This window comes from Delphinapterus leucas, chromosome 4, assembly GCF_059928025.1.
Source record: "Delphinapterus leucas isolate spDelLeu-1000000601 "Yukka" chromosome 4, BTC_Dleu_Yukka2, whole genome shotgun sequence".
NCBI lineage: Eukaryota > Metazoa > Chordata > Mammalia > Artiodactyla > Monodontidae > Delphinapterus > Delphinapterus leucas.
The window spans coordinates 116,858,020-116,877,616 of NC_143132.1; positions in this window are offsets into that span (position 1 = coordinate 116,858,020).

Sequence of the window (19,597 nt, forward strand, 5' to 3'; positions counted from 1 at the left end):
TTTCTGTTTTTAAGAAGTAAATATAAGCCATTCACATTTTAAAAAGAATTACTGATAAGTTTGGACTTATTTTTGCCACATCATGTTTTGTACTCTACCATGCTTCTTATTCCTTGGTGTTTCCTTTTCTATTTATTTTTGGGTTGGTCAATCATTCTATTTTTACTTCCATTCATAGTTTGGAAGTTCTACATTTTAAATAAATTCTATTTTTCAAGGGTTCTCTAAAGTTTTGAATATTTTATTGATTTCAAGGCAAGAAATCACAAACATACAACTTGATGATTTTTAAAAAAGAGTGTATCTTTAAAATTAGTTTTAGGTTTTACAACAAAATTGAGAAGAAGGTACAGAGATTTCCGTTATGCCCTCTGCCCTCACACAGGTACTCACCAGAATGGTACATTTATAACCAAGGATGAACCTACACTGACACATCATAATCACCCAAAGTCCATAGTTGACTTCAGGCATCACTCTTGGTATTGTACATTCTACGAGTTTGGACAAAAGTATAATGACGTATATCTGTCATTATAATATCATACAAAGTATTTTCACTTCCCTAAACTCTTCTGTGCTCTGCCTGTTCACTCCCCCATCACCCCCCTTTTTCCTAGCAACCACAGATCTTTTTATTGTCCCCATAGTTCTGTCTTTTCCAGAATGTCATATAGTTGGAATCATACAGTATGTAGCCTTTTCAGATTGGCTTCTTTCACTTAGTAATATGCATTTAAGATTCCTCCATTTCTTTTCTTGGCTTGATAGCTCATTTCCTTTTAGCGCTGAATATTACATTATCTGGATGTAGCACAGTTTATTTATCCACTCACCTACTGAAGTACAGCTTGTTTGGTTCCAAGTTTTGGCAAATACAAATAAAGTTGCTATAAATATCCATGTGCAGGTTTCTGTGTGGACGCAAATTTCCAACTCCTTTGGGTAAATAGGAAGAAGCGCAACTACTGAATCATATGGGAAGAATGTGCTTAGTTTTGTTAGAAACCTCCAAACTGTCTTCCAAAGTGGCTGTGGGCAGTGTTTTGGGTTTGGCCATTCCAATAGGTGTGTAGTGGTATCTCACTATTGTTTTAATTTGCATTTCCCTGATGACATATCATGGCCATGTGCTTATTTGCCATCTGTATATCTTCTTTGGTGATGTGTCTGTTAAGGTCTTTAGCTCATTTTTTAATCATGTTGTTTGTTTTCTTCTTTTTGAGTTTTCAGAGTTCTTCAACTTGATGATTTTTCACACCCAGATCAAGACCAGAGATCTTTAATAGCATCCAGAGGTTCCCTGAGCTCCCTTCAATTCTAATCCACTTCCCAAGAATAACCACTATCCTGACATTTACTATATAGATTAGTTTGGCCTACTTTTGAACTGGAGAGGGTGTGGAGAAAAGGGAACCCTCTTGCACTGTTGGTGGGAATGTAAATTGATACAGCCACTATGTAGAACAGTATGGAGGTTCCTTAAAAAACTAAAAATAGAATTAGCATATGACCCAGCAATCCCACTATTGGGCATATACCCTGAGAAAACCATAATTCAAAAAGACACATGCACCCCAATGTTCATTTCAGCACTATTTACAGTAGCCAGGTCATGGAAGCAGCCTAAATGCCCATCGACAGACGAATGGATAAAGAAGATGTGGTACATATATACAATGGAATATTACTCAGCCATAAAAAGGAACAAAATTGGGTCATTTGTAGAGACGTGGATGAATCTAGAGACTGTTATACAGAGTGAAGTAAGTCAGAAAGAGAAAAACCAATATCGTATATTAACGTATATATGTGGAACCTAGAAAAATGGTACAGATGAACTGGTTTGCAGGGCAGAAACTGAGACACAGATGCAGAGAACAAACGTATGGACACCAAGAGGGTAAAGCGACAGGGGGGTGGTGGTGGTGTGATGAACTGGGAGATTGGGATTGACATGTATACACTAATATGTATAAAATGGATAACTAATAAGATCCTGCTGTATAAAAGAATAAAATTCAAAAAAAACCCCAGAAAACAAAAGTTGATTAAAAAAAAAAAAGACACATGCACCCCAATGTTCATTGCAGCACTATTTACAACAGCCAGGTCATGGAAGAAACCTAAATGCCCATCAATAGACGAATGGATAAAGAAGATGTGGGGGCTTCCCTGGTGGCACAGCAGTTGAGAGTCCACCTGCCGATGCAGGGGACATGGGTTCATGCTCTGGTCCGGGAAGATCCCACGTGCCGTGGAGCGGCTGGGCCCGTGAGCCATGGCCGCTGAGCCTGTGCGTCCGGAGCCTGTGCTCCGCAACGGGAGAGGCCACAACAGTGAGAGGCCCGCGTACCACAAAACAAAACAAAAGAGAAGATGTGGTACATATATACAATAGAATATTACTGAGCCATAGAAAGGAGTGAAATTGGGTCATTTGTAGAGAAATGGATGGACCTAGAGACTGTCATACAGAGTGTAGTACAAATCTCTTATGTACATTACTATTCATTTCTGTCACTGTATTTCTATAAATGAAATTATTGGGTCATACAGCTTGTGTACATTCAGCTTTTGTAGACAAGACCAGTTTCCTAAAGTGACTGTAACAAATTTGAACTCTCACCACAGTGTATGAGAGTTCTATTTGCTCCATATCTTTGCCAACACTTGATATTGTATGTCTTTTACATTTTAGCATTTATATTTTAAATTAAAAACTTTTAAACATATTTAAATATACTTTTATAAATAACGTTGGGCTAATCCTATCCATAACACATAATTCCTTTTTTTCCTGCTTTCCCTTTCTGCCCATGTTGCGATCATCTGGGATTTTAGTTACTTATTTTTTTTTATTACTCCTTACAAACAATACTTTATAATTACCGTTACACATTTTTGTTTTATAACTGATTTTTTCTTAAGTAAATTCCCTAATTAATCTTTCAAGGAGGGTTTATGAGTATTATATTAACTGAGAATGTCTTTGCCTTTTCATGTAAATGATATGAAATTCTAGCTTCAAAATTACTTCTCTCCCTAGGGAGAGTCTGGTAAAAGGGCACAAACTTTCAGGTATAAGATGAATAAGGTTGAGGATCTAAATGTATGACATGGTGACTATAGTTGATAACACTGTATTGTATAATTGAAACTTGCTAAGAGAGTAGACTTTAAATGTTCTCACAGACACAAGGGATAAATATGTGAGATGATAGATGTGTTAACTAGATGGAGGGGATACATTTACAATGTACAGGATAACAAATCATCAACGTTGTACAGTTTAAATAACTTATAATTTTATTTGTCAATTATATCTCAATAAAGCTGAAAAAAACTATTTCTCTCTTAAACCACTGGAGATATTTTTCTGCTGCTGTGTATTCATTTTTACCAGAGAAGTTATATGTCAATTCTTGCTCCTTAATAGGTAATGTCTTTTTTCCTCTCTGAAGGATTTTCAGATTTTTTTGATGTCCTAAAATTTCACCAGGATGTGTCTAGGAAATGGATTTTTTTCATTTATTCTACTCAGCACTTTAAAATTTTCTGCCTTTTAAAAATTCTGAAATTAAAACAACCATTGCAAATATTTCCCCTTTCCATTTTCTTTGGTCCCTCCATTTGCATTTCCAGTGAGATTTCTGAAACCTTTCAATCTACTTCCTTGGCCTTTTCATGCTGCATTTTGAGTGAAATATTAAAGCTGTGTGTGTATACGTGTGAGTGTTTTTTGCATAAGTATAATGAGACCCCACATATTCATCATCAATCTCAAGAATTATCAATATTTCCCACTTTGAGCCATTCCTACATATGTACCATATATATGCATGTGTAGATACAGGTCAAATATTACATAATATAACATTACATAAATATATAATTTTTGCTGAAGTATTTTTAAAGCAAATACAAGATATATCACTTCATTGGTAGGTACTTAAATATTTCTGATAGGGAAGGACATTTCAATTTAACTAAGTACCATTATCATTCTTAATAGAATTAACAATAATTCCTTGATATCATTTAATATGTACCTGGTTAATAAACAATTTTCTCTGAGTATCTATATCAGATGGATTGTTCAAATAAGTCCACACTTTACATTTGGTTAATTTGTCTCTTAAGTCTCTTTGTAATAGTCCCCAGTCATTTAAAAATTGTTATTTGTTAATTGAAGGAATAAAGTTATTTGTTCTGTATAACTTCTCATATTTTGGATTTTGTTGATTGTATCTTTGTGGTATCATTTAACATGTTTTTCTGTCACCTGAATTCCCTGTAAACTAACATTTTGATTTAACTGCTTGATGAGATTCAGATTCAACTTTTGACAAGGTTAATCCATAGGTTTTGACAAGGTTAATCCATAGGTGTTACTATGTACATAATACAAAGATAGTTCTTTCTTAGTGCTTTTTTAAAAAACATTTTAATTAATTAATTAATTAATTTTTGGCTGTGTTGGGTCTTCGTTTCTGTGCGAGGGCTTTCTCTAGTTGTGGCAAGCAGGGGCCACTCTTCATCGCAGTGCGCAGGCCTCTCACTATCGCGGCCTCTCTTGTTGCAAAGCACAGGCTCCAGACGCGCAGGCTCAGTAGTTGTGGCTCACGGGCCTAGTTGCTCCGTGGCATGTGGGATCTTCCCAGACCAGGGCTCGAACCCGTATCCCCTGCATTAGCAGGCAGATTCTCAACCACTGCGCCACCAGGGAAGCCCCTTTCTTAATGTTTTTAAAATCATTCACTGGATTCAGGTATTGTCTGCCTGACCCAGCCATTATAAAGATCCTTATTGACCTTTTATCTTTAACAGTCATTAATAATCTTGTATTAACCATTATTAGCAGCAGAAAAATGCTGATTTTGCCAATTACAGAAATAATTATTCTACAAAGGAGAATATTCACTTATCAACTTTTTAGCTACCCTGAAATAGTTTATACAGAAAATACAACTACCGATAATTTCACTTTATTTCACAGTTTTTGGAATTAAAAAAAACCTCTAAAGTTTGTTACCCATATAAATTTTGGAGTTTTATTATGAACCCATGGATTTTTATATATTTGTTGTGTTTCTATCCATTAGAGTCATGATTCTTTTTTGATGTTCAAATTTCTATTCTTTAGCCAACGGGAGTCAAAATAGGCTTTGTATTTTTTGAAATGATACTAGTACTCCTTCATAGCTTCCTTGCTTTCTAGCACAGCAAGATGTTCCAGACTTATCTAGTGCATTCTCTGCAAGGCTCGTACTGGGCATTCTTCGAGGAACCTTGGTTCTTCTTGGTGAGAAAAGATATTTGGAGACCATAATCCGGTATTAGGGGTACTCATTGCTACTGGGTTGTCAATGTTCTCATGCCCTTTAAGCAGACAGAGCTAAGAAATATGTGTCTATTGATATTTCCAATTAAAAGAGATTTTTACTGGAATTTTTAAAAAGAATATTACAGAGTTTTCACTTAATTTCTTTGATTTAATTTTCTATTCCACTAAAATCTTATTACTGACATTAGCATAATTTCTTATTTGCTTTTCATATTATGCATATTTAATTATTCCTAAAATAGAAATATTATTAAAATATGTATGTTTTTATTGTTATTTTGGAATAATTATACTTTAAAATGACTCTGTTATTTCTTCATGGGAGTGGTATTATCTTGTATCCACCTTAGAATGTTATACTTCGTTTGAAGTTTTCTTTCTTTTGTTCTATTAACCTTACTGCATCAGGTGCTATTTATTCTACTTCTTTTTTTGATGGCTCACTTTAACAGTGCTGGTTTTCTTTTAAAAAATTGCTTATCCTTGTATTTGATATTTCTTTTTACCCTGGTGAGTGTACATGTAGCACTGCTTACTTTAGCCCATCTTGAGTAATTATGGGATAGAGGCAGGTAGGATATGCCAGGAGCTAGAAAGATTTTCCTCTTCCTTCTGGGTCTTGGTAGCCAGCTGGGCTTCTGCCATTTCATCCTGAGCACCTTCAGGCACTGTTACTGTCTGGGTTCAGTAGCCCACTGTCCCGTGATTGTCACAACAAGGAGGAGGGATGAGGGTTTGGGTGGTCAGTAGCAAATTGGCTGGCTGCCACCTGAGCAGTCTCCCAATCAACTGCTCTGATGATTGTCCGAGAGCTGGCTCACAATGGAGAAGTTTGGCCCAACTCTTAAGCTTTCCTACTTTATTTGCAACAGGGCTCTCTGGCCTGTTTTGGGTTGTGCTTTTGTCTTTCAGTTCAGTCATATCTACCTTCTGTCTTTCAGAAATGTTTTATTTCTGGTCCTTCAGTGTTTCCCACTGTTTTTCCTTTGGAAATTTTAAAGGCATACTATAAGTTTACCATACGTTTAAATATGTATTTAAATGTATCTGTCATCTTATGGAAACATATGCTATCATATAGAAATATATAATATGCTCTCATAAGGAAATATATCATACGTTATAGAAAATTTAAACATATATTCAATAATGATTCACAATTGTGGTAATCTTGTTTCATACCTCACCCCAACTTTTTTTTCTGGATTATTTTACAGCAAATTGTATGCAATTCAGCTTCTTGTCTAAATATACCTATTTAGGGCCATGTAATAGAGTCTGCAGTTACCTTACCCAAAATATTCTCCTCAGGACTCAAACATGAGTCCAAGAGGCAGCTGGCCTATAATCCTTGACAAAGAACAAATTCAACTTAGGTCCACATTTAAATTTCTATTATTACGTAACAAATTATCATAAATTTGTAAATTAAAACACCACTCATTTATTGTCTCACGGTTCTGTAGATCAGAAGTCCAGGCAGTCTTCACTTGGTCCTCTGCCTAAGTCTCACAAGGCTGAAACAAAGTGTCTTCCAGGCTGGACGCTTATCTGGAAGATCTGAGGAAGCTCAGAGGAAGCTTCCTAGGAAGAATCTTTTTCCAAGATTACTCAGGTTATTGGCAGAATTTAGTTCCTTGTGAGTATAGTACTAAGATCCACATTTCCTCGGTGGCTGTCAGTGAGGAGTCTCTCTCTAGACCGTGAACATGGGTTCCCCCAGTCTTCACAGAAACCAGTGGTGCTTCAGATCCTTCCTGTGCTCTGAATCCTCTGACTTCCTCTTCTATCACCAAGCAGAGAAACTTCTTTGTCTATGAAGGATTTGTGTGATTAGATCAGGAACATAAAGACAACCTTGGTTTTGATTAAGTCAAAGTCAACTGATTAGCAACTTTAAATACTTCTGGAAATCCCTTTGCTGTGTAAGATAACAAATCACAGATGTGCTTGCTCGTCATATTCAAAGGTCACAGGATTAGGGCAGAATGTCTTCAGGAGCAATTTTAGAGTCATGTCTACCACAGTCTTGCTCATTTTTATTTCCCTTTTCTCCTTTAAGGATGAGTTAGCTTTCAAAAATCTCCTGAAAAATAGGCTTCTGGTGGACCCTCCCCTCTGGCTTGAGAGTTTGTTCATATGTATCAGAATTTCAAATTATACCATAGTTGAGACACATACTTCATATATAAAAAGATAAGTACATACTCAGAAGAACTTTTGACTGTTAATATGATTATCTCACTTGGAGGAAAGCTTAAATTTTCCTCCACAAAAATGTTTAGCTCTTTTTATAACATTGCTTTTGAGGAGAACACTATTGTTAAAAAAAAATATGTTCAAGTAATTACTGACAGTCTTGAAGTATGCACAGGAAAGTATTTTCTAAATCCTTTCTTTTCAAAATGCCAACCGTTCTTGATAAATGAAAGGTCATCTTAATTCTTTTGCCATTTAAATCAGCACCTTTAACATGATTAATTGACATGGCATTTAATACATGATTGTACTTGCATTCTACTGTTATTATATGGAAATACCGATTTGAATCCAGAAGAATATAACAATTATTAATTGATTCTGATTGTGCTAATCCCTGTAATTAATTCTCTCCTGTCATTTTAATGAAATGAAATAACTACTTCGCTTTTATAAAATGTAACTCACTTCGCTTATGCTATGAAAAATAAATGTTTAGAAAGTCTCATGATATAGATATGATCATAATACTAACCATTTCAAATGTGAAAGTTAAATGACCATCTGTGTCCACAGGACAAACATTTAAAAAAATAGTATTTTATTTTCAAGGACGAACAATTGCAGAAACAACTTTTAGCCCTTTACTCTCTAGAGATGGCTTATGCTAATTTAGAAAGTGGAAACTCTCTTACCTATTTTACTTCCTATCCTTTATATTAGGAAGAATAAAGTAGATGAGTCTGTTAAATAGAATGCAAGCTCTGTTTTGACTCTCCATCTCTTTCTAACACTTAATTCCCCTTATTGGTGCCTTGTTCTTCCCAGGGAAATGGAACCCGGGACTTTGTAATTTTATCATTATGGTGAACATTTCCTTTTTTAAACATCTTTATTGGAGTATAATTGCTCTACAATGTTGTGTTAGTTTCTGCTATATAACAAAGTGAATCAGCTATGTGTATACATATATCCCCATATCCCCTCCCTCTTGCACTTCCCTCCCACCCTCCCTATCCCACTCCTCTAGGGGGTCACAAAGCACTGAGCTGATCTCCCTGTGCTATGTGGCTGCTTCCCACTAGCTATCTATTTTACATTTGGTAGTGTATATACGTCAGTGCGCTGGTGAACATTACTTGACTTCATTCAGCATTCATGGGCTGTTCCTTTCATAACAGTCCTTAAATTTCCTTTAGGGAATTACCTCACACCCTTTACTGGTACCTTAGGCTTCCCCTAGGCATCAGATACTCTCCTTCTGGACAAAAACCAGTTGAGACTGATGTATTCCTGGTACTGATACCCTCAAGGAACAGCCTATTAATTACTTCTACTAGATCCCTGGAGCTTTCCAGGTTCCTGTCCTTCCTGAGGTCTTGTTCTACAGCTTTTCCTTCAATTCTTTGAACTAGCCCTAGAGACTTTCATTATATTTCTTGTTTTCTCCCCTTGAAGTTAGCAAGAGTTACTTTCCTTTACCTGCAGCCAAGGAAACCTAATTGATACATTCACTTAACTGTACAGAAATTAAATTCAATTCTGTATTCATTAAAGTTATCATATATTTATTATGTTACTATCCTCTAAGGCCCCGATGTCCCAAGGCAGTAAGAATTCTGCCTTGGACTTTGCCAAGATATTTTTTCCCCTGCTGCTTTGATTTAATTGATCAGTGGCTCAAATGCTAACATACAGGGACTATTCAATACATTTTCTTTTTGTGTTGCTGAAGTCCTAAACACTAAGTTTGAACAACAACAACAAAAGGACATGGAGATCAATTCTACATTTTGGAGGAACATGACCTATGTTTTGAGGGGATACTATGAAATCATCTGGCAGGTTGAGGAACTAGGGTAGCATTTGGAAGTCAGAGCTAATTGTCTAGTAGCCCAGGGCAAGCCAGTTCCAGGAAGTGTGAGGACAAAGGGGACAGGCACCTGTTGGCTCCAGCCACACTCCCCTGATGCCATCTCTGGCTCTCTGCTGGGAGTTCCCCTGATCACCATGGTACATTCTAGTCATTTCCAGTATCCCCATTTAATTTTGACTGATATTAAGTAAATGAAAAATGTAATGGTATTTTTGTGAATGTTAAATATGGACTATCAAGATTACAACCTCATCTACTAAATGTAATAATCAAGAAATAAGATTAGATAAAAGAGTAAATGAATTAAGACTGAAGATGTAAAGCGAAAGCAGAAACCAGGATCTCAAATCAATAGCCATTACAAAAGCCTATTCTGGGCAGGGCTCCTTGGAGCAATAGTTACTGACTGACATAAGCAGAGGAAGTGGAGTGGAAAGCACAGTGGGAGAATGTGCAAGGTTGATGTGGCCCAGGAAAGATAAGACAGGAAAAAAGGATGTGAAGTCCCAGGTGGATATTAAGAATTGGAAAGTTAGGTTTGTATCTGATGTTTTACAGAGAATTTTTGAAGCAACTTGGAAAAATTTTTAGTGAACTAGGCTTTGATGTTGCTGTTTATGTTTTTCTTATAAAATCCAAGCTGCCTATCAAATCTTAAATAATACGCTTCAGTAATATTGGCTCAATGCTGTTCCCATTACTTTGAAGTACTTATAGAATTCAGATATAAATGTGATTATTAAAACCAAGGAGATTTTTGGCTCTCAAACATAACATTGTGAAAACATGCCTTAAAAGCAATTTATCAAACTTATAGATCAAGTAGTTTTTTCCACAAACTCTCAAATTTAAGAAAGTTTCTTGGAATCCTGGCCTCATATAATTGAGTATGTTCATGTTTACAGTATATATCTTGATCAGCTAAAAGAAAAGGGGCAGCTTAAGAGAAAAAGAACATGAATTAGAACATGGAAGACCTAAATTCTACCATTGGCTCTAGGACTAATTTGACACATCAATTTGTATAAGTCAATTAATATCTCTGGGCCTCAGTTTACATATCTGTAAAGTTGATTGTGGAACAATCATTCTATTACTTTATTTTTAAGAAAGGATATGTTTATAAATTAATATTAAAGTAATAGAAACTCAGAGTAAAAAGGTCAAGTAGTACCAAAATTGCAAAAGTAAAATACTTGATTCTTTGCTCAGATTCCCAATTCTTACTTTTTATTCACCAGTAATAATCTCTCTTACCAGAAACTTATGGACTTTCAATAATTTTACCTGCATATAAAAATATAGGAATTCTTTGGCCCAGATGGAAAAATAGAGCAGGTCCTTGTTCCCAGCCTGGCCCACAGTGGGGTCTCAGAAGAGGACTCTAGGATGACTGACTGATGCCTGAATGCCTTGATCCCTGTGCCCCAGGTCCTGCTTTACAAATTGGATGGCACTCAATTCTTCTTCTCCTGTGTCCTGGCTTTTTTCTTGTCATTTCTTTCATTTCTGGGCCTTTGAGCTCTGCCCATGAAGCTCAGTCTATGGCTGGAACTCTGCTAACTCCTGAAGGAGTTTTTTCTGAAGCCAAGAATGGCTTCCCATCTGGTAGCAGCCTGGCACCACTGGGCACACCCAGTTCTTGTCTTAACCCAAACTGTCTCCTCTTTGCAATATGGTTAACTCTTCCAAGTGTGGTGGCTGTGTCACAAGAAAACATGTAACAGTGTGAGTATTTTTAGGTCTGCGGTATTTTTTCAACTGTCGGCTGTACAGCTGAACCGTAAATGGGCAACTCGGGCTAGTACAATCATCTGGAGGCTATGACATAAGTACAGCAGGGCTGCAATTTATTGGCTCTGAGTTTTCCCAGCATGACCTCAAACTATTACTTAGGTCTTTAAAAAAGCAAACAGACTGTTGGCTGCCTACAGGTTCTAGTACAGATGCCTAAACAAGTGACATAAAATATGCAGCACATTCACTGTTGAGAGGGACTACATGTGGAATTTGAAACCATCAAAATATCCATGGGCTTTCTCAAAATAACTTTTCTGGAAGTGATATTTCTGGGTCAGCTAATCTACTTGCCTGACAGGCCACTGTAATAAATGCACAGGGCCATGAAAATGCTTTTGCCATATTCGGTTGGAATTTAAAATTTCATTAAATATAAATGGCTTGATGCTAAATGTCATTCTTTTGTAACTTCCTTATTTCCCTTCACATTATGTGTTAGACATTTATTTATTTTGATACATATGGCTTTAGTTCATTCATTTAAACTGATGCGTAGTAAGCCATTATATGAATGTACTGTATGTCATCCATTCTCCCATGGAGCTATGAGTATGAGAGTAATTATTGCTTTACACAACTGGCTGTTGAGTGGTTTGCTATGCAGCTTTATTATGGCAATAGCTAATGAATCCATAAGGTATGTACACCAATTTTATTAAATATTGACAAATTGCTTCTCCAGGTGTTTGTACCAGTTTTGTAGTCCTATGATTGCTTTTTTTTTTTATGATTGCTTCTTAACATACCAAAACTTGGTAGTTGTATATTGTTACATTTTTGTTAATTTGATGAGTGAGAAATGGTATCTTATTCTTAAATTGCCTTTTTCTCATTGTTGATCAGTGCACTCATCTTTTCACATGTTTTATTTTTGGCCATTTAGATTTCTTATTCTGTGACTAGTATTTGTTCTAATTCTTTACCTATTTTAAAACTTGAATATCAATATTATTTTTATTAATTTTAGGAATTTTTGTGTTTATTCTGTGTACCAGTGCTTTTTCAGTTATGTGTTGCAAATGTCTTCTCCCACCCCTTAGCCTTTGCTGTGTTGAAGTTTTTGCCAATGTCAAATTTATTTACCTCCTTTATGATTTGTGCAACTGTGTCTTGTTTAGGGAACTTTTTCTTATAACAAGGTCATAAAAATTCTATATACTCTTTCAAAAGTTTTAAAATTTTAGTTTTAACATTTTAGCTTTTAATCCTTTGATATTTATTTTGGTGTATGGTGTATGGTAAGCATATAATTGCATTTTTTCACTTTGCATAACCAATTGTCCTAGCTCCATTTATTGAATTATTTACAATGCCACCTCTATTATGGGTCAAGTCCCTATACTCTTTTATCTGCTTCGGGACTATATTCTGTTCCTGGCCTATAAGTGTTCCCCTGTGTCAATGTTCTCCTAGCTTAAATGATAAAACTTTAAAAATTAAATATCTTAATATCTGCTCTTTAGTTTTTTGCGGTACGCGGGCCTCTCACTGTTGTGGCCTCTCCCATTGCGGAGCACAGACTCCGGACGCGCAGGCTCAGCGGCCATGGCTCACGGGCCTAGCCGCTCTGCGGCATGTGGGATCTTCCCGGACCGGGGCACGAACCCGTGTCCCCTGCATTGGCAGGCGGACTCTCAACCACTGCGCCACCAGGGAAGCCCTAGTTTTTGTTCTTTAAAATTTTTCTTTATTATTCTTTCCCATTGATTTTTCATACAATTTTAGGGTCAGCTTGTTTAATTGCATGAAAATCCCTGTTGAGATTTAGATTGGAATTACATTAAATTTATATATTAATTTGAGGACTTATTACATTAGACAGGTCTTAAGCCTTGGCATCCATAAATACAGTACTGCTATTCTTTTATTTAGATCTTCAATAATGTCTTCCAAATTTCTCCATGAAGATCTTGCACAGTTTTTATTACTGGATTTTAAAAACATTTAAAAATGTTATTGCTATAGAGAATAAATTTCTATTACATTATATTATAATGTAATATATTACATCTATTACATTATATTATTAAATATAAATTTCTATTACATTTTTAACTGCTTGTTAATGGCAATAGAAAGGCTATTTTAATTTGCTGATTTATATTCAGCAACTCCTCTGAACTCTCTTATTAATTTGAACGATAGGTCTGAGAGTTCTCTTAGATTTTCTATGTAAACAATCATGCTGTCAGCAGATAAGGACTGTCTTGTATATTCCTTTCCTATTATTATTATTTTTGTCTAGCTTCTCCCTAATGATGAAGGGAAGCAATATGGCTTTAAGAATTTTGATGCCTCTGGAGTAAAGAGAGAGGCAGGAAAACTAGACCATAAATTACACAGCTAGAAATGTTCTTTTGATAAATTTATTCCTTTTGAACATATTGTGCCAAATCTTCAACAAACTGAGATCCTCAAAAATATATATATTTTGCAAATGATCATAAATTAATGGTAGAGTTAGGATGAGAGCCCAGGCTTCTGCAGTATTCACTCTTCTAAAACTTGACATACATTAACTCATTTCATCTTTACCTTGTGAAGTATGGATTAACATTCCAACCTGCAGATAAGAAAACTGAGGTACAGAGAGGTGAAATGATTTCACAAAGGTCACACAACTAGTAAGTGGCTGAGCCAGAGTTTGAACCCAGGCTGTTTCATGAGGAAAAGAGTTTATTTTTCAGCTTTGCTCAATTATAATATCAAGCCTAATAGTTGAAAAGATTTCCTTGATTTTGGGCAGTATGACCCAATGGAGGATGAACCTAATCTTTAGAATTAGAGAGGTTTGAGTTCAAATTGTACCTTTAGCCATACAGCTTTGAAAAATTTCTTACAACAATTTGAACATCACTTTCCTCACTGACGGGGAATATGTAGGAGCTGAAAAATAAGGAAACAGACTCTTCTTTACAGCCTCTAGAAAGGAATGCACCTGCTCACATCTTGGTTTTAGCCCAGTGAGAACTGTGTCAGACATACAGAACTGTAAGATAATAAATCTGTGTTGTTTTAAGCCATTAAGTTTGTGGTAATTTGTTACAGCAATGATGGAGAACTAACACACCAATTATCTAAAGCAGGAAGTTGGTATCATTTTAATCAAGTAATTTAAAAAATTCTATTTTATCTCTTCTATTAGCTTTATAGCTATACCTCTTTCCTTATTAACATTTTCTCTAGAAATTACAATATGTATCTTTAATATAGTCTACCTTGAATTAATATTATACCACTTCACACATGATGTCAGAGCCTACATGCACCCCTTCCTCTCCTTTGTTTTCATCTGTCATATATTATACTTCCCCATGTGTTATAAACCCCACAATGCAGTCTTTTCACTTTAAATAATTATTTTGAAAGAATTTTTAAAAGAATAGTATTTTGAATTTGCCTACGTATTTACCATTTCCACTTTTTCCCTATAAATCCGAGTTCCCATACTGTATAATTTCTCTTCAAATTGAAGAACTTTATTATTTGCTTCTTATGGAATGGATCTATTGGCAAAAATTCTCTCAGCTTTCATTTATCTGATAATGCCTCTATTTCACTCTGACTTTTAACATACTTTTTATGGATATGAAATTTTAGGCAGCCAGTTTTTTTTCAGTGCTTTAGAGATGTCATTTCATTTTCTTCTGGCTCTCATTTTTTTTTTTTAATAAAAAGTCAGCCATTATGTTTATCATTGTTCTGCTCTATGCACTGAGACTTTCTTTCTCTAGCTACTTTTTAAACTTTAATTTTTAGCAAGTTGACAATGATGTTTGGTTTCTTTTAAATTGTGGTTTTAAAGATGTGGTTTCTTTGTTTTTTAATTTTTATTTATTTATTTTTGGCTGTGTTGGGTCTTCGTTTCTGTGCGAGGGCTTTCTCTAGTTGTGGCAAGCGGGGGCCACGCTTCATCGCGGTGCGTGGGCCTCTCACTGTTGCGGCCTCTCTTGTTGCGGAGCACAAGCTCCAGACGCGCAGGCTAAGTAGCTGTGGATCACGGGCTTAGTTGCTCCGCGGCATGGGCTAGTTGCTTCCCAGACTAGGGCCCGAACCCATGTCTCTGCATTGGCAGGCAGATTTTCAACCACTGCGCCACCAGGGAAGCCCAAAGATGTGGTTTCTTTCAACATACTTATTGTGCTTGGGATTTGTTGAGTTTCTTGCATCTGTGACTTGATGTTTTCCCATCAAATTTGCAAAATATTTAGCTATAATTTCTTCCAATATTTTCTGCTCTATACTCTTTCTCCTCTTCTGTAACTTCAATTACACACGTGCAACACCACTTAAGTCTCTCGCAAACTATGGGTGCTTTTTTTTTTTGCGGTACGCGGGCCTCTCACTGTTGTGGCCTCTCCCGTTGCGGAGCACAGGCTCCGGGCGCGCAGGCTCAGCGGCTATGGCTCACGGGCCTAGCCGCTCTGCGGCACATAGGATCTTCCCGGACCGGGGCATGAACCCGTGTCCCCCTGCATTGGCAGGCGGACTCTCAACCACTGCACCACCAGGGAAGCCTCGGGTGCTTATTTTTTCCAAACTATTTTCATTTTCTATTTCAGTTTAGATAATTTCTATTGCTCTGTTTTCAAATTCACTAAGCTTTTCATGTGCAGTGTCCAATTTGCTGTTAATCTCATCCAGTGAATTTTTAAAAATAATTATTTATTTATTTGGTTGTGCCAGGTCTTAGTTGCGGCAGGTGGGCTCCTTTGTTGTGGCTCATGGGCTCCTTAGTTGCGGCTCACCGTATCCTTAGTTGCGGCAAGGGGCTCCTTAGTTGTGGCACATGGACTCCTTAGTTGCGGCACATGGACTCCTTAGTTGCAGCCGGTGGGCTCCTTAGTTGTGGCATGCAAAATCTTAGTTGTGGCATGCATGTAGGATCTAGTTCCCTGACCAGGGATCAAACCCAAGCCCCTTGCATTGGGAGTGCGGAGTCTTAACAACTGCGCCACCAGGGAAGTCCCTCATCTAGTGAATTTTGAAACTAAAATATAGTATTTTTCATTTGGTTTTAGTACTCTATGTGTCTTTTCTTTCCTAAAATATGCTAGCTTCTCACCTACTATATCATTCTATAATGTATTTACAGTAATTGTTTAAAGTCCTATCTGCTTTTTAATTAATTGGGTCATCATAGTTCTTCTTCCATTGAATGTTTTCTTTTGATTATGGAGAACAATTTCCATGTATGTCTTAAAATTTCTGACTGTATTCCAGATATTGTGTATAAAAAGAACAGTGGAAGCTTTTTTGTCTCTTACAGAAAGTGAGAGGCTGATCATGCAGATCTCTATTAAAGTTAAGTTGTTCCAGATTGGGCTACAGCCTTCATTAGATTGAGTTCACTTGTGATTAACCCAACCTTTGACATCTAGGACAGCTGCCTTTTTGATCTTGTCTGTGTTCGAATTGGGAAGGGGTTGAGTTGCAGTTTTGATATTTTTGCTTTATCTTTAGATTCACTCAGACTAAATTCTAGGGATCCAATCACTGTGAAATTATGCAAGACTATGGTTCTAGATTCCTCCACGGCTCCTATAATTGAGTGAAAGAAGGTGATTTGTGAGCTAGGTAAGAAAAAAATTTTGGAATTGCATCTCTCCCAATTTTCAACCTGTCTTTATGGCCCACACTGTCTTCTATAAGCTTGGCTAATTTCTCCTCTTTATTGTAAAATTTCTCTGTCTATGGAAAGGCTGCTACTTTTTATTCCAGTATCTAAACCAGGTGTCCATTCCAAGGTATGGAAATTGCTGTGGTCTCTGTTCTTCTAAGAAGGGGTTTGGCTGAAATTTCTTTCATTGGACAACAAATAAACCGTGAATAGTTCAACGCTCTAATTATTTCAATTGAGAATTAAATTTTCTCCATGTTGATTGTCTTTTTCTCTTTTTCAGAAATTAGAATAACTTTTAACAAAATACAGAATGAACTTTATTCTTTTTACATAGAATTAAAATATTCTTCTGCCAGTCTCTCAATTGTGTCCAGATAGCATGACCTTTATTTTATCATCACTTAGAAAAGTGGGAAATATTCCTCAAATGGCTCAGAGAGTTTTGTTGATGTGAAAAATTTTAGAATGGTTATTTCATAAAGTATTTAAAAGACTCTCATAGTGAGTATTATAGGGAGGCTGTAGGAAAGAGATAGTGCAATTTATTTTCGCTTATTTTAATCTCCCCAAATCTCTGAACACACCTGTATTAAAATATGGGGTGGGAGTTCCTCTTTTCATAGAACTGTTGCTAAACTTTCAAAACTGAAAATAATTGCTGATTTGTATCACTTCCTATGGGCACAGTCCAAGTGTCCATGTAAGAATGGAACTGTTTGGGGACCCTCTCTACTTCACTGCTCTATTCCTCTGTCTTTATAACAGGTGTGTCCATGTGTGGATTTACTTTTATCTATACTAATCAAAAGTCATTGTGCACATTATAGGTGAGGATCACATTTTTCTGCAGTCAGGGAAATTATCAGCATTGTATTTTCATCTGTTGCTTCTTATTCATTCTCACTATTCTTCATATCTGGAACTTCAATTAGTCTAAGGTTGGAGCATTTAAGTCTATCCCCCAAGACTCTTAAATCATCTTCATATTTTAAAAAATCTCTTCATATCTTTGTGCAGGTTCTGTACTCTCTTCCAATTTATTAATACTCTCTTTGCCAGGACTGATATTATCTATTAATATTCTAATAATATTAAAATTTAATTTCTAGGATTTCTAAGTACTGCTTCTCCTCCCATTCATATTCTCTCCTTCTTCTTTTCTTCCTCCCTACTGTTTTTTCAAGATCTCTACTGTCCTTGATGCATAGCTACTTGTTTTGTTATATAGTTTTTATTTTGGCTTTTGTGGGGATGTTATTCCTTTTAAAAAATTTTTGAGTACCTTAAGGACACTTTTTAAATTTTTCTAAAAGACTTTGTAATTTTTGTATTTACTTGGAATTGGGTCTTCTCGTTTGCTTGGTTTTAAATTGTTTTGGTTATTTTCCTTTTGTTATCTTTTTATTCTATTATCTTTAGGTGCTCTAGAATTTTAGTTTGCAATTTCCTCTTGTGAAGAAATTTTTTGTGTCTTCCTCTCCACCTCCCCCACTTCTCACCATCTTCCCACTTCTTGGTGTCTGGTAGCTTTACAATTGCTTCCACTAGTCTCAACAGGGCCCACCATTTAAAAATAGCCTTATATTGGTGGATCAGAATTTTGTTTGAAGAGATATTGCAGATCAATTTCTGGGCAGTAATAATTTGGCCCAGGTCTTGCCACTCCTTTCTAGCCACTCTAAGCAGTGACTCACTATAGGCCTCTACAGAGGTAATAGCACTGGCTTTGGTTAATGAATGGGGAAGTCCCCATGGCAGGACAATCAGGCTTGACATAGTAGGTCTGTCTGCTCTCTTTTGACACAATGACTGGGGACTTCCAGCCCAGCTACCACAGTAGAGGTGAAATTTCTCTGCCTGTTTTGGATCTCAGAGCTACTGCTTACAACCTTATAATTCTGTTCTATTTTTTTTCCTCCCAGTGGAGCCACTTGTGAGAATGGCTATGTGTTTTCATATTTTCTTGTGTTATATCTTTGCTATTTGGGGGTGGAGGTGGGAGGTGGAAGAGTGATCTTCCAAGAAATCCCACACCATGTTGACCAGAAGTTCAGATTTGTGTTTTAGAAAGATAATTCTGGAATGTGTATGTAGTAGATTAGAGGGCACTGAGGCTTGAGATACCAGTTTTGTTCTGAAGGATTCCAGGAAAAGAGATAAAGAATGGTCTGTGACAAGAATAATAGAGAGTTGGAAAACATTATCCAAGTACAGATGGAGCAGTTGCCCTCAACAGGACTATACTGCTCCCTAGGGAGTGTCTTGGAAATTGGTGGTAGTATTTTTGGTTGTCATAGTTATGGGGGAGAATTTCTGATATTTAGTAGGTGGGAGCCAGCCATGGTTAATGTCCTGGAATGTGCAGAATGGTCTTGTATTTGGAAGGACTACCCTATGTCTTGAATGACTTTCAGATATCCCAGACATTCATGTGGGTGAAACACCTATTTGAAATTATATAATTTACATATTAATATTAAATTTTTCCCCACAAAATTTTATTATACACTGAATTTTTCAAGAGTACAACTACCATGTTATTTCAGTGAAGACTGTGTTTTGTTTGGAACTTAACCAAGAATTATTCACCATTACAGAAAAACAATGCTGACAGCAGCAGTGCTTATGGTATATTAATCTCCAAAACTGGAAATCTAAGCCGTTTTTTCATGTGACTTTCATGTGCAATAGAGAAAATAAGAGATCATTTTGAACAGATTTAGAATAAAATTTCATGTAACTAATGGGATCA